Source organism: Callospermophilus lateralis, chromosome 3, assembly GCF_048772815.1.
Source record: "Callospermophilus lateralis isolate mCalLat2 chromosome 3, mCalLat2.hap1, whole genome shotgun sequence".
NCBI classification, from domain to species: Eukaryota; Metazoa; Chordata; class Mammalia; order Rodentia; family Sciuridae; genus Callospermophilus; species Callospermophilus lateralis.
Genome location: NC_135307.1, coordinates 40,863,267 through 40,877,930, shown reverse-complemented (window position 1 = coordinate 40,877,930; position 14,664 = coordinate 40,863,267).

The window sequence follows — 14,664 nt, the reverse complement described above, 5'->3', positions numbered from 1 at the left end:
ATTGTGCAGTGATGGCAAAGTAATTGGGAATGTTGGGGAGAGAGAGCTAGACAGGCAGGAATCATTAAGACTCTAGACAGGATGCGGGGCATTTGCTTTACCGATCCCTTCGTCTTTTTTCAAAGCTCCCCTCTGGCATTTCCAAGGAGCTTCACTTGTTTCCAGGAGCAGGTTTCACCTCAATTTATAATCTCTGCCCACCTCATGGATGAGCCACTCCAGAAAGATGGCACACTACCATTATTGCTGCCTTGATTCACTGTGTGAATTTACCACAGCCAGTGTGTGGCTGTGTGGGGGGTTGAAAATAGTCCTTTACCCAATCTCAAGAAAACCTTTGGTAATATTTCCAGATGAAAATGATTATAATTAATTTTGTCTAAAAGGTTAATGACTTCCATATAATAGTGCCACTGGAAATAAATTCATTCGATGTTTAAATTCAATTCAACAGAGGGATGATGAGGTTTCTTACTGAAAAACCACAGCAGAAAATTGTATGAATGGTCTAACTTTAAAGTGCCTTTCAAACTGGAGAATTGATCTTAATGTTTCAGAACTGATGAAGTATGCTAAGTCTTGGCAAAAAAAGGAAAATGTTTTTTAAAAGGAAAGATGAGGACTCTTCTTTGCTTCTTTAAATAATTAGATCACCCAAGTCAGGCACAAGGTCATACACTTGTAATCCAAGTGACTCTGGAGGCAGAGACAGGACAATCCCAAGTTTAAGGCCAGCCTCCCAATTCAGCAAGGACCTAAGCAACTTAATGAGACTCTGTCTGAAAAATAAATAAATAAATAAAAGCATTTGGGGATGTGACTCAGTGGTTAAGTGCCCCCATGGGTTCAATCCCCAGTTTAAAAAAAAAAAAAATACATCACCCGTTGAGTGATCCTATGAACTTGAGGTTTCTGTCCTATTCTAAGCCTTAAAACAGGGTTATCAATACCTATCAATGCCTATCAGATGATAAATAATGCCAAATAATTGTTGTAAAAAATATTCTGTAGGATTAAAATTGTTTCACAAAAACACAGTGACTTCCCAACTTTGCTGAGTTTGACTTTTGCAATACAGTAAATATTATTTCTTTACTTGCTTCTAGCTGCTAAACAAATAGGAAACTACTTTTGGATTTTCTTTTACTCTGCAAAATTGTCTTTGAACTAATATACAGCAACCAGGCTCTCCCTTCTTTTCTGTAGTGACTGAAAGCGTTTCTTGACTTTAAATTCCAAAGCTAGTACCATATATCTTGCTGTAAGTATGAGCCTACTGAATAAAACAAAAAGCAAAAGTTTTAATGGATTCAAATGTAAAAAAAAAAATCTATCATATCTGCTCTCCTAATCCATAGTTTTAATATTTTTAAAAAATCAGAGTTTGTATTCTCATTGCCATTGAAAATATATAATTTTTCTTAACTTTACATGACTCAGTTACGCTCTCTGTTGGGTAAGGAAGAAGCTATAATCTTCAGGGAAATAGAAAGAATAGAGTTCTCTCTAGCACAACACTATCCTCAGGAAAAGTGTTAGGTGTAAAACTGACAAAGAGACCAATTTCTAAACTAAGTTAGAATTCAAAGAGAAGAACTGGTACCCCAGTAATTCAGAGCTATTTTGTGAAAAAGTATTCATGTTGGTATAAAACTTTTGGACCAGTAGTTCTTAGCTTATTAATTTCGGTGCACTATAACCCAGCAATAAGACTTTTTACAATTTAGCCCAGAGAAAGTTCTCTGTGTAGTAAGCAAAATGTTCCCAATTTCATTTTTCACCCTTCTTATGTGTGCCACTCATCAGGGGAGAAGATGTTCTAACTTGAAGACCTTTCTGTTAAGGAAAATGAATAGGTCTCTCAAATAAGAAAGGGCTTGTTCCAGGAATTGCATCATCTAGATAAAAGTCATTGAACATGACTTTGAAAATACTTTTCAAAGGCAACTTGGGACTGTGGTCAATCCTACTGAACTGAAGCTGGGGAAAGGGGATACTTTTCCTGAAGTCCTGTCTCAAATCAAGAGCATTGATTTAAAGAATTGCAAAACTTAAATAAGGACTTACATAACCAGGCACTAGTAGACTTGACCACTCAGTCCTGGTGTACTGACCCTGATCTATCCTATCCTTTGTCTCCATGGAAAGTGTTTGTATGAAGATTAAACTTGGATTTCCAGATATTTAAAAAAAAAAAAAAAAAAAGAAAATAGAAACCCAGAATAACTAATTAGTGAGATGTAGCCAAGAAGAGTATGTTACCCTTTCTGTGAGGTCCAATCTTCCCACCATCAACCTTTACTTAATAAACCTCAACCAGTTTAGAACCTTATTAAAAATATCATTAGCCAAGTATGATGGCACACACCTATAATCCCAGCAACTTGGGAGGCTGAAGCCAGAGGACCAAAGTTCAAGGCTAGCCTGGGCAACATAGTGAGATCCTACTTAAAAATAAAAGAGCAGAGGATGTGGCTCAGTGGTAGAACACCTCTGGGTCCAAACCTCAGTACCAAGAAAAAGAACATTATCAATTTTTTATCTTCAAGACATAAAGCTGTTATTTTTTTTAAAGCACAAAATAAGCTTGGTAAGGTCTTACAATATAGTTTGTTTATTTAGGATCTCTATCTGTAAAATGGAAACCTAGATTTTGCTCTATGATAATTCACATTTCATTTTAAATGTTTATTCTAATCATTTTAGTTTTTTTTTAAAAGATATACCCTTCTAAGGAAAAAAAAATAAAAGTTTGACTTGAAATGATCTTGAAAATACAATGCCTTTGACTATTTAAGGAGACTTAAATTTTATTAGTAGGCTTTTAATCATTTAAAACAATAAGGAGAGTATCTTATTCATTTTCAATAGGACAAGGCAGTATTAAAACAAGACCATTCCATTAGAGAAGCTTGATTATTTTCTCATGTTTTAAATTATGCATATGATTGGTGACACAAATACATGTTTAAGTGGTTGCAAATTTAAAAAATCAATATTCCCAAAGAACTAAAATTATGCCCAATCATAAATAACAAAAATTAATTCACCTGCATATTTTGATCTACAACTTATCCTATGAACATGAACATTTTATAAAAAAGAAATATCTTTTCACATCAACTTGTGTTCATTATATTTCATACAAATATAGCTCACATCAAACACAAGCCTTTTCAAACAGAAAAAAAAAAAATTAAGCCATTCACTGTTCCTTTCTTTCTCAGATGATCTGGTGTGAGCTGTGGACTGCCATGTTGCACCGAACCCACAGCAACCAGGACCCATTGTTCCCAAGGGAAATGTAGCCTATGCGGGAATGCAATGGTGTGCTCTGCAAGGAACGTGGAAAATAGCATATGTCACTACTGTACAGTACACAACAGACAATTATGATTCAACTGTCCAAATTATAATCAGTTTGACAAATGTCCACAAGCGTCTTCATTCTATTTTATATTTTCCCTAAGACAAGGCAATCACACAACCAGACAATTCCATCAGGGAAGCTTGTTAGCTGCTTAGTCTGTTAAACCCTGGTTGCCATAGCATCTAGAGTTGAAAAAGCTGCAGATTGGCATGAAAAAGCATGTCGACAATTGCCCTGTCACAGCATGCAAGCCAGGTCTGCTCAAAGGCAGCACACTACAAGTTTTCTTTCCCAGTTTGTACTACCCCATGCTGTTTAATAATATCCATTTACTGGTATTGGGATTGATCTAGCGCAGTGTAAAATTCACATCTACTGAGACTTTGCTTTTCACATGGAGTGAAATTCTTTAACAAATGAGAGTGTGGCAATTAATTTAGAAATGTAATACTGTATATAGTATAAGAAGTATATTTAGATTTAATAGAGAAACTGTCCAAAATTTTAATGCACAGTCCTTAAAAAAGACAAATAGTTTTACTTGGCAATTTTTCAGTTGACTTTGTAGTCATTTCTGAAGCCCAGTTAGTCATACTTTGGAGATGACAGACAGCATTCAAAATTCAGTAGTATATTTTTAAACATGTTTTAATCATGCCATAGTAATTTCTTCTTTATATGCATGGTATAATTTAATTAAGGACATACATTTCTAAAATAACTATAATTTAATTAAAGATTAATATCATGAACACTGAAATTATAGTCTAGAGAGCAATGTGCATCAATTTTTTTTACCAGAGGGATCATATACTTAATGGTGATAAATTACCATGTATTAATAAGAAAAAGTGGGTTTCTACCAGAGGGTATTCAAACCCCTGCCAACTCTGCAGGATTTATGCAGTGTATGATTTAAAATAAAGTAAAGCATGTTTACAAACAACCATTGTTAACTTATTGGAACTATAAAAATGTGAAAACATCTACTTAAATTGTGAGACTTAGAAAATAGTTTTTGCTCAGAAGTTTATACTTACATTATTCATTCAGTTTTTTCTTCTTTCATTATCTCCTATTCTGTGTCTTCAATTTAGTTTTTCTTTAATGTCACAAAGAAAGAAAAATCTGAAAATGCATACTTGAGAGCACGATTAGCCTAGTAAATCAATAAGGATTTCAAATATGGGTCTTTTTCTATATTTTCTAAAATAGGTATTCTTTCCATCAAACCCCATTGCTTTGCTCTCCAATGTCACAAAAGCATATTCCACTTAGTATGAGTGATCTCATTCTTTCCAACCTTGCACGTGAAAAAAAGTTGATACATAGTTTTCCACTATACAAGTGATGCTGTTGGGAGGAAAATCGAAATACTGAAGTAATGATTATTGTTCCTATTCTTAAGCTATTAAGATACGGCATGTAGTTTCTTGCTCCTGTACAAAATTGTTAAATATTTTACAGAATAATCAAAGCATAACACCTTGGATGTTATATATACATACACCCACATGCGAAAATGATGTCCCTGGGTGGATCTCTTTAAATTAGAAATTTAAATCCCTCATTTTTCTAGGAATTCTCAAAAATCTCAAAATCTTGGGATGAAACTTGGTTCACATATGGTGTCCATGAATGTGTTTTCTTATACCACATCTTCCAGATTAAAGAGAGAGAGAGAGAGAGAGAGAGAGAGAGAGAGAGGAGAAAAGCTGTTTACTTGTTAAAGGTCTTTTTATAAGCTCTGATGACTCAAAAACACCTTCATTTTAACACATAGAATTTGGCAACGAACTTAACCATGTTACCATTTGAAAGACTTTGATATTTTGAAAAAGAGAAAATTAAAAACAACAGATAGAGACTTACGTTGGCTCTTGTCTATAGAGCATAATTTTCCCAAGTATGTTTTTAATATAAGGATTTACTAGTGAATGTATCTGCCATCAAAACTATAACTGTCCTGAATGAACAATGGTAAGTAGTGCTACAAATTTCACCCTGATGTGGCAAGTTAAAAAAACAAAACAAAACACAAAATTTACTTGTAAAATATTAGATAATAGATGAACAGATAAATCAGATAATGAGATAAACAAAAGGTTGAAATAAAATTTCTCCTAATTACATTTTTCCATAAAGATTGTATTTAAGCCTGGTTTTTGTTGTTGCTTCTCATTTCCTAAATTCACACTAAGCACAGTGCAATGTGGTCCATCAAGTTGGATTGAAGCAAGTACCACCTCTTAACCAATCTTAGGTCCTGCGTATTTTCCTAGAGTTCTTTAAGTATTAGGTTTGCACAGCATTAGAAGTAGTTAGCATAGAAACAAGAGTTTATGCTATAACTCAGAGTATATGGGTGTTCAGGATAACTTAAATCCCCCCTGTAATGCAAGTGCTGCCTTCACCATGATTTGAAAAAAATTTAGGGGTCTTTACAGCCATGCTGTGTTGACATTATGCATTCTAATACCTTGTTTAAAAATGTACGAACTACACTTTCTTTTTATACCTGATTTGTTTTATGTTCATTCTTCTTCTCTAAATGGGAAATAACAATGGTTCTTCTTGCATTGCTTAGAACATTTTCATTGGATAGCATGATTACTTTTGGACATCTTCTATAAGTAATCTACCTTTCATCATTTTGATTGTTGCCAAATTGCTAAATTGAAATTATACCAGAAAATGTCAATAAGCCTAAGATTTCATAAAAAGAAAAAAAATAATAATAATTTGATCTATGCAAATAGGGAACAGCTTGCAATGCTATTAGTTCCTTTCATAATGCTCAGGGCAAACGTCACTCTAAAGATACAACACTGTTTCATTTCTTAAATGCATCCCATTAATTCCTCAAGTGAAACACTACCTTACAGAAAAAGGCAGGTTTCTTGTAAGCACATGCATTCTTGTGTAAGGTAGTTCTTGTTTTTCTGGGTGATTTTGCCTTTTTCTGAAATTTTCTTCACCTGACTGAAAGCACATTAACTGCTAGATAGGCATCACACTGATGTCCCCATGCTGTAGCATACAGCCGTGAATTTGCTACGATCTGTTTAATCAGCAGTGTATTGATTTTCCGCAGCTTTCCTTCATTTTAGCCCCATAGCAGGCTTCTGTAATTTCCTTTGGACAAAGTGTAACCAAACTGTGCTAAGTGATGTTGATTTGCAGGCAAAAGTAAAGGGGTAAATATAAATTAACAAGCTATAAACATTTTACAAGTGGGGAGTCAATAAAAACAGTGTCTGCAGTTTCTTTTAAAAAAATGATTTGAAGCAGATTGTTAACAAAGGTGTCCAAAGAAACTGACATGAGTCTGAGAATAATTTTTGCGCTTTGTGATTAAGAATTGATCAGTCTAAAAGCCTCGGATGCAACTGAATCACCCATAAGCTGCTGGCCTGAAAAGGCTCAGCAGGGGCTGGTATTTGTTTGTTAAACTCCCATGATTCCAAGTAGATAATTGGTCTGTGAAGTTCATGGCAGAATCTGAATTTGCTTTCTTGCTTCCCAGCTGGCTGAGCACTGGTTTATAGACTTCTGTGTACAAATTTAGCCAGCAGCAAACCTCACATCTTTAATATAAAAGGTGTTTTGTTGTGTTTTTCAGGTGCTGAGTGGAAAGCCCACACTCCAGAAGCTCATTAAAAGGGCCAAGTTACAGTACAGGTTTATTTCTGTCACAGCGTTTCTGAAAACAGTGACAAGGATTAATATGTTTCTTTAGTACTGGAAAAAGCCTGACACAATCCCTTGTGAATTTGATCATCTGTTTCATTGCCTGTATAAGATTCAGTCTCCTATTATATCCTAAAGTTACAGCTGTAAACTAATGCTGGTAAGAATTCATAAGCTATTGCAGAAGCCTGGGGCAAAACTAATTGTTTTATTCAACAGTCACTTATTTATTTATTATTTATTTCATTCTTCTCTCCTGTAGTCTTTTTCCACCATTCCCCCTCAAAGTCAAGACTATCTTGGCCCTTTGTCTGAATGCACAAAGCAAAGATACAAGGGAGATTAATGTTCCAGGAGCTTTCAAAAAAAGTTGCTATGCATCAGTGTATTATAGAAATGTTGTCCACTCTAGAATTTCTTTATTTAGATTTGTATTATTTTATAAAACCCTTCCTATTTTCCTTTCATTAAAATGTAAACTCCTTATTAGAAAGCAATATTTGAACAACATCATAACCTTTTGTTTTGCCTAATTGTGTGGCATTAGGGTTTATTTACTAGTGGTTGCTATGTTTCTGGGACATGATTTGCCGTGTTGTATATGCAAATCCTAATAAAGTGTAAAATATATCATAAAATAATTCTGTTTGGCATCAAATTAGAAAGTCAAGTAGCTATTTGCTATCTTCAAATATTCAAAGTTGTGGCAATATGCTGATATAGATACCATAAAATAATCTTTCAATTGTGGAGTCCCTCTTTCCCCCTTCCTGTTTCACCTCTTTCTCCCTTTCCTCCTCCTCCTCCTCCTCCTCCTCCTCCTCCTCCTCCTCCTCCTCCTCCTCCTCCTCCTCCTCCTCCTCCTCCTCCTTCTCTAATTGGTTGTAGATGAAAAGTTATTTCTTACCTACCAGCTTTTATTATTTTGGGAAATAATGGTACTTTTAATTTTAAATACAAAAAAAAATATATTCAAAATAGTTCCAAACTTCATGCAAGTACAAAATGAGACATACATAGAAAGATCACCTGATGATTCATTTGTGTACACTTTATAAATCATAGTAGAAACTATGACAAGATCAAACTGGAAAGTATACTTATACCATGATGGAGATTAAATATTAAGCTTCCATTATTCTTTTTTTTTTAAGAGAGAGAGAGAGATTTTTTTTTTAATATTTATTTTTTAGTTTTCGGCAGACACAACATCTTTGTTTGTATGTGGTGCTGAGGATCGAACCCGGGCCGCATGCATGCCAGGCGAGCACGCTACCGCTTGAGCCACATCCCCAACCCCACCTTCCATTATTCTTAACAGAAGTTGTATGCCTAATACTTTATGTGTCACAGACATTTTAGCCTATTATAACTGTAAATACAATATGAAACTAGCTAAATCCTTAGTTGTACCTGCCAATTTGTGGCCCTCGAGCACTAAAAGCAGAATCAAAAATGGCAGGAATAAAACTGTCAAGCAAAACACACTCTGCCCCACACGTACACTCCTTTCAATTTCCACAAACTTTTGCTCCATGTTTACCATAAAAAAAAAAAAAAAAAATTCTACTCTTACAAATAAACTTAAGGAAGGCATTTATACAACAAGACAATAACAAAATAATTATTAAAATGATCGTTACCTTCAAACCTGCCCCCTTATTAAGGTTAAGTGTTTCACAGCACCCCTGAGTGAAGGAACAGGAGCAATGCAGTGCCTGGGTTGCAATGGCAGCCTCTTGTTTTTATGAATAGCTACAAAGTCCACACTCAGTCTTTTTCATATAATAAAAGCCCATATTAGTCATGACAAAGAACCTCCCACAGATATTTTGGCAATGAATTTGCTTTTCCTGTTGTTTATTCATCCCCTGAGAATTCCTGTATCTTCTGTGTTAGTCAGCTATTCATGACTGTGAACAAAATACCTGACAAGAAAAACTTAAAGGAGGAACAATTTATTTTGTCTTGTGATGTCAGAGTTTCTGCCCATGGTCAGCTGGCTCTGTTGCTCTGGGTTCGAGGTGAGGCAAGATATCATGGCAGAGGGGTGTATTGGAGGAAATCTATTCAGTTCAAGGCAGTCAGGAAGCAGAGACAAAGAGTATAGAGGAGCCGGGACAAGATATAATCTCAAATGCACACCCCCATTGAACTACTTCCTCCAGCTTGCCCCACCTGCCTATAGTTACCACCCATTCAAGTTATTAGTAATCCATTCAAGTTATTAATCCATCAAAAGGATTAATTCACTGATGAGGGTATGACTTTCATCTAAGTCATCTAATAATAATTATCTAATAATTTCTAATAATTTCACCTCTGAACATTGTTACATTGAATATCATGTTTCCAGCACATGAGGTTTTTAGGGGCACTTCATATCCAAACCATAACATCTCTCTTATGTAAGTAATGAAACCCCAATTATTTCTCCTCCTATTTTTTTAAAAAAACCTTAAAACATTTGTCAATGTTTTAGTGAGTCTTTCCCTATTACTTTGATTTAATAACAACAGTTTCTTCCAAATATTAATGTTTTATCCTTCTCTTGTAAATGGAATTATATATATATATATATATATATATATATATATATATAACTTGATTTATAGAATTGGAAGCCATAGAGTAATGACTTTCTTATGCACCGATATGGATAATTTATGTAAGAATAGCATCTTTTTTCAATGAGCTCAAAACATGCTATTTGATGTTGAACCTTATCCTTAAATTTAATATTTTGAGTACCAGAACCCATACATCTTGATTAATATTTTAAGGTTGTTGAGAACAAATATGTTCATCATGTAGAAGAAAACTGTGGATAACTCTATGGACAAATAATTAATGGCTAAGCCTAAATTATAATTCAATACTCTTTAGTATTAATATTTCATTCAAAAGGCTTATGATTTCCAAGAATGGTAAACATATGGTTATATCTGCTTTATTGACAGGACTATAGGATCTTGAAATCAGGATAAGTGTCTTGTATAACTTTTTTTTTTTTTTTTTTTTTGTTACCAGGGATCAAACCCAGGGTTGTTTAACCACTGAGCCACATACCCATCTCTTTTTATTTTTTTTATTTTGAGACAGGAGCTCACTAAGTTTCTTAGGGCCTCAATAAGTTGCTTAGGACCTCACTAAGTTGCTGAGGCTGGCTTTGAACTTGAGATCCTACTGCCTCAGCCTCCTGAATTGCTGGGTTTACAGGGTATGCCACTTGGCATACAGGGTATGCCGCCTGGCAACTTTTAAACACATATTAAATATTCAGTAAAATAACTGAGATATTCAAGACATAAATTGCCAATCTATGGAATCCTAACAGATTTTGAGATTTATGGCAAAGGTTTTTATAAAATATTCAGGTCAATACCACATTGTAATTACGAATTGTTGCAGATATTTATTGTCTTATAATGGAATAAAGATAAGACCATAAACCTTGTCTGGTATTATATCTTTGAATGTTGTATTACTCTTACAAGTAATAGGAGTTTAGATATTTTAGGAGGAAAAGGGTATGCCCAAGCATTTCCATATTTTTTTGATAAGTCTATAATGTACAGAATCACATGAAATATTAATATACATAAAAATATACATAAACATAAATCTATGAATAATGCTATATAGGCATGATTGCTATAAGTTTATGAGAGTATTAATCAATCCAAATCCTTCATTAGAAATTGTACGTAAAGTATAATGTTTCGTTTTTGCAGCTGTACCACTTAAGTAAATAGTATGATTTTATATTTACCATGGAAATCTAGACCAAGAAAAAGGGAAACATGATTTGTTAAAACAAACTTTGAAGCTAACTCTATGTAGCTTTAGTCAGTTAAAAATAGCTGAAAGTTTCAAATTGCCAAGAACCTCTTAATGGACAAAATTTTTCACATTCAAGGTAGAAGAACATCCACAAAACATTCCCGTGGTTATGCTGTACTTGCTCTAGGGTTAGAATTTTTTTCCTACTAATTTCTTCACTCACGTATTAAATTCTCAAGCAGAAGGCATTGATTCAAGTTATGTAGGTGTATGATACAAATCTGAGGCCTATTTCTAAGAGGACAGAATTTATGCTAACAGTCAGTGTCAATCAGACACTTAAAAGTGCTGTTTATTTAGAATGATTAATGACTAACATCTTTGCTGACTTCTCTTTGCAGCTAAGTGGTGGTCTCGAGTTTATTTTGGTAATAAAGCACTGTTCTGGGAAATGAATTCAAGTCTTTAGTTCTCATCTATTTAACCTTTAGATTTTTCTTAAGTGGAAATGATGTCTTGTTCCCTCAATTTCCTTTATTCTGCCTGTGCGATACACCTTTTCACTCAAAAACATTCAAACCAGTGAATTAGATACATACTGTAACGTACTGAAAGCTGTGGCTGCCCTTAGTTCAAGTAACTTCAGAAAGTTAAAATAAGTTAATGATCAATTGTCTGTGAATAAAGAGTACTGCAGATCATAGTGTTTTTGCGCGCACACTGAACAAAATGAATGATTTATGCATTTTCAGCTTTTCTCATTCTTCCACTGCTTTCTTTTTAAAGTTGCTTTATTTCTGAATATCAAATGCAAGACTTTATTCAGTTTTTTTTAGACTTCATGCAAAAACTAAGCATTCCAATTAATATAGGTGTCATAGCACAGATGACGTAAGCTGGGAAATTTTTTTCTTTAAATATTTATTTTTTAGTGTTAGGTGGACACAATATCTTTATTTTATTTTTTTAATGTGGTGCTGAGAATCATGCTAGACGAGTGCACTACCACTTTAGCCACATCCCTAGCCCAAAATTTTATAACAACAAGAGCATGATAAATATTTACATAGGGTATACATATATATTTATCTCATTATAACCAATAATAGTACCATAGATATTATACTTAGAATAAAACTGTATCTTTATTCACATTCATAGATGGTACTTTTGTTGAAATATTTGGAAATTAAAACTATAGTTATTAAACTAAATGATTCTTCTTATGAGAAGCTATTCCTTTGGGGAAAAAATTACAATATCAGAGAGAAAATTAACCCTAGTGACTTTCTAAGTTTGATTTTGTCAACAGTATTAGCTTCTACTTCATAATAGAATGCTACATCAGATATTATATGGAAGTAGTCCAATAATGAGAGAGGATGTGCAGGATTCCTGCTCACACAGCATTTGAGCCTGTATTGGAGAACCAGAATGTATACCAAGATGACTTTGATGAACAATTTTTATTAACTAGAGTTAATACAAGAAAATGTCAAGTGGAGACATAAGCCAAATCAGGTAAGATTTAATGTGGAAAACTTTCCAGAGAAAATTAGTGTTAGGACAAGTTTTGAAGTAATCAAGCACTATTTAATGGAAAGTAGAGGGACTAAATGAACTTACCAGAGGGAATTAAATATCATTCAAAACAGTGAATGCCTTCTATGTACAAGGCACTTTCAGAGTTTGGTTGACACTCAAAAGACTAAATAAATCATAGCACCTGCCCTTCTGGGTTCTCTGTTTAGGGATGGAGACATACAGGCAAACAAAATGGCATACAGCAAGGCTCACAGCAAAAACACACATACAATTTGCAGATAATGGACTTTTATTTTCATAACATTAAAGATTTCATTAGAAGAATAGAAATTAATTTGTTTTTGAGAAGAGCTAGAGTAGATCATCAGTTGGCAAATGATCTTTACAGAACACACCTAAACTAGAAAGAATTTCAGTCCTAAAAGCTACAAATTGGGAACACCAAACTATCATCAATATCCAGGTCCTCCTTTTTCCAGTTCCATGATTTATAGTGTGATGCTCTAGAACTCAAAATCTCAATGTATCTTCAGCCACAAGATAGCATTGGAACTATATTCCAGGTCACAAAAACAGGAAAGACTGTGCCAACTTCTCTCTCCTTTTTGAGAAGCTTTCCTGAAAATTTCATCCTATGATTTCCAGGTACAGTCTTTGAACCATATTGTGCTGCTAACTTCAAAGGAGGCCGCTCTTGTAGTTTTTCACTGATTATGTTGCCAACCCCCACAAGTCAGAGTTATGTAGTGAGGAAGGTGAGGATGAAAAGGGAATAATCTTCACCAGAATAGGATTAAGAAATTCTTATTTAGAATGCACCAAAAGTGAGCAAGAAAGAGCGAATGAGGCATTGTGAAAATAACAACTGACAGAGATTGTATATTAATACAATCAATAAGATCAATTTTTAAAAAAAATGATTGAACATGAAATTGAGTTTAGAACCTTTTAATTAAACAACTGAGATATCTTCAATTGGAATAGTTGTATATAGACTCTAGAAATGGCAAACCTATTACCTGAAGAAATAATTCTCATTGCTTGTGAATAAAAACAATGTTAAAGATAGGTGTATGCATGTGAGTACACATGTCCATGACAGACACAGAGAGAGAGACAAACAGAAACAGAGATTATCTAGATTCACATTTAGTTAACAGTTTGAACCACGAAGACTGTGGTACAAGTGTAAAAATGGAGAAACCATAAATCCTTGAATTAGGAAAAAGGTAAAGAAGCTTAAGAGAGAAAAGACACATGGGTGGTAGTTTGGTTGCTTTCATGTTTGGTAAGTTTTATAACATGAACTTGGATGGGAGCATCCCTAAGACTACAGAGATAAATACAGTAGAGACACTGTGCAATGGGGCCTGGACATCCTTCTAGAATGTGCTCATGTACATATGCCTGCACACACCCACTGCCTTTCTCATCTTAGCTGGAATTCCATTCCCCCAAACTGGAAATATAGAAGTTATCTTCTCTTCCTTTTCTCACCACTCACATCCAATCAGCAGCAATTCATGCAAGCGTTTATCCCAGTGTAGTTCTTGAATATGGTCATTTGGTATGCTCTCTACCCTAGTTCAAGTCTTCAACACCTCCTGCTGGGATATACTACAATAGTGTCTTATCTGATTGCCCTGAACTATTTATTATCTCTCACCACACAGTCTTCCCTGACATAGTCTCCCCTGACAACCAGAGTGAAATTTTAGAGAACATGTCAGAATATGCCATTCACCTGCTTAAAATTGTTGAATAGCTTTCTTCTGCAATTAAAATTAAAACATTCAGATTCCGTACCATGGCCTGCACAGCCATGCACCATTTCACCCCTCAGCACTCTTCCACTCATTCTCTAAACATAGACATGATTTCTGTTTTTGTGATGCACTGAGATCACTCCTGATGTCTGAGTGCCTTTACGCTTACTGTTTTCCCTTCCAGAAACACTTGCCCCCCCAACCCAGGTAATGGCTTCCATACATCTGGCTTCTTATCTTTCAGGCCTTCAGAGACCAGCACATCTAAGATGTGTTATAGACTCTTCTGGGATATTCTTGCACAGTGAACAGAAGGCAGGAAAGCTGGGCTATTCATATTTGGAATTGAGCTAAACAAGAACAACAGGGTCAAAGACTGGAGCCTAATAGAGTGACTACACAAATTTAATTACTTAGGATGGGTCAGTTTACATCTATTATATCAAGCTAATTATTATTCATGCACCATTTCATCCTCAGAAGTGTTCCTTGGATGAAACAGTGTATGGT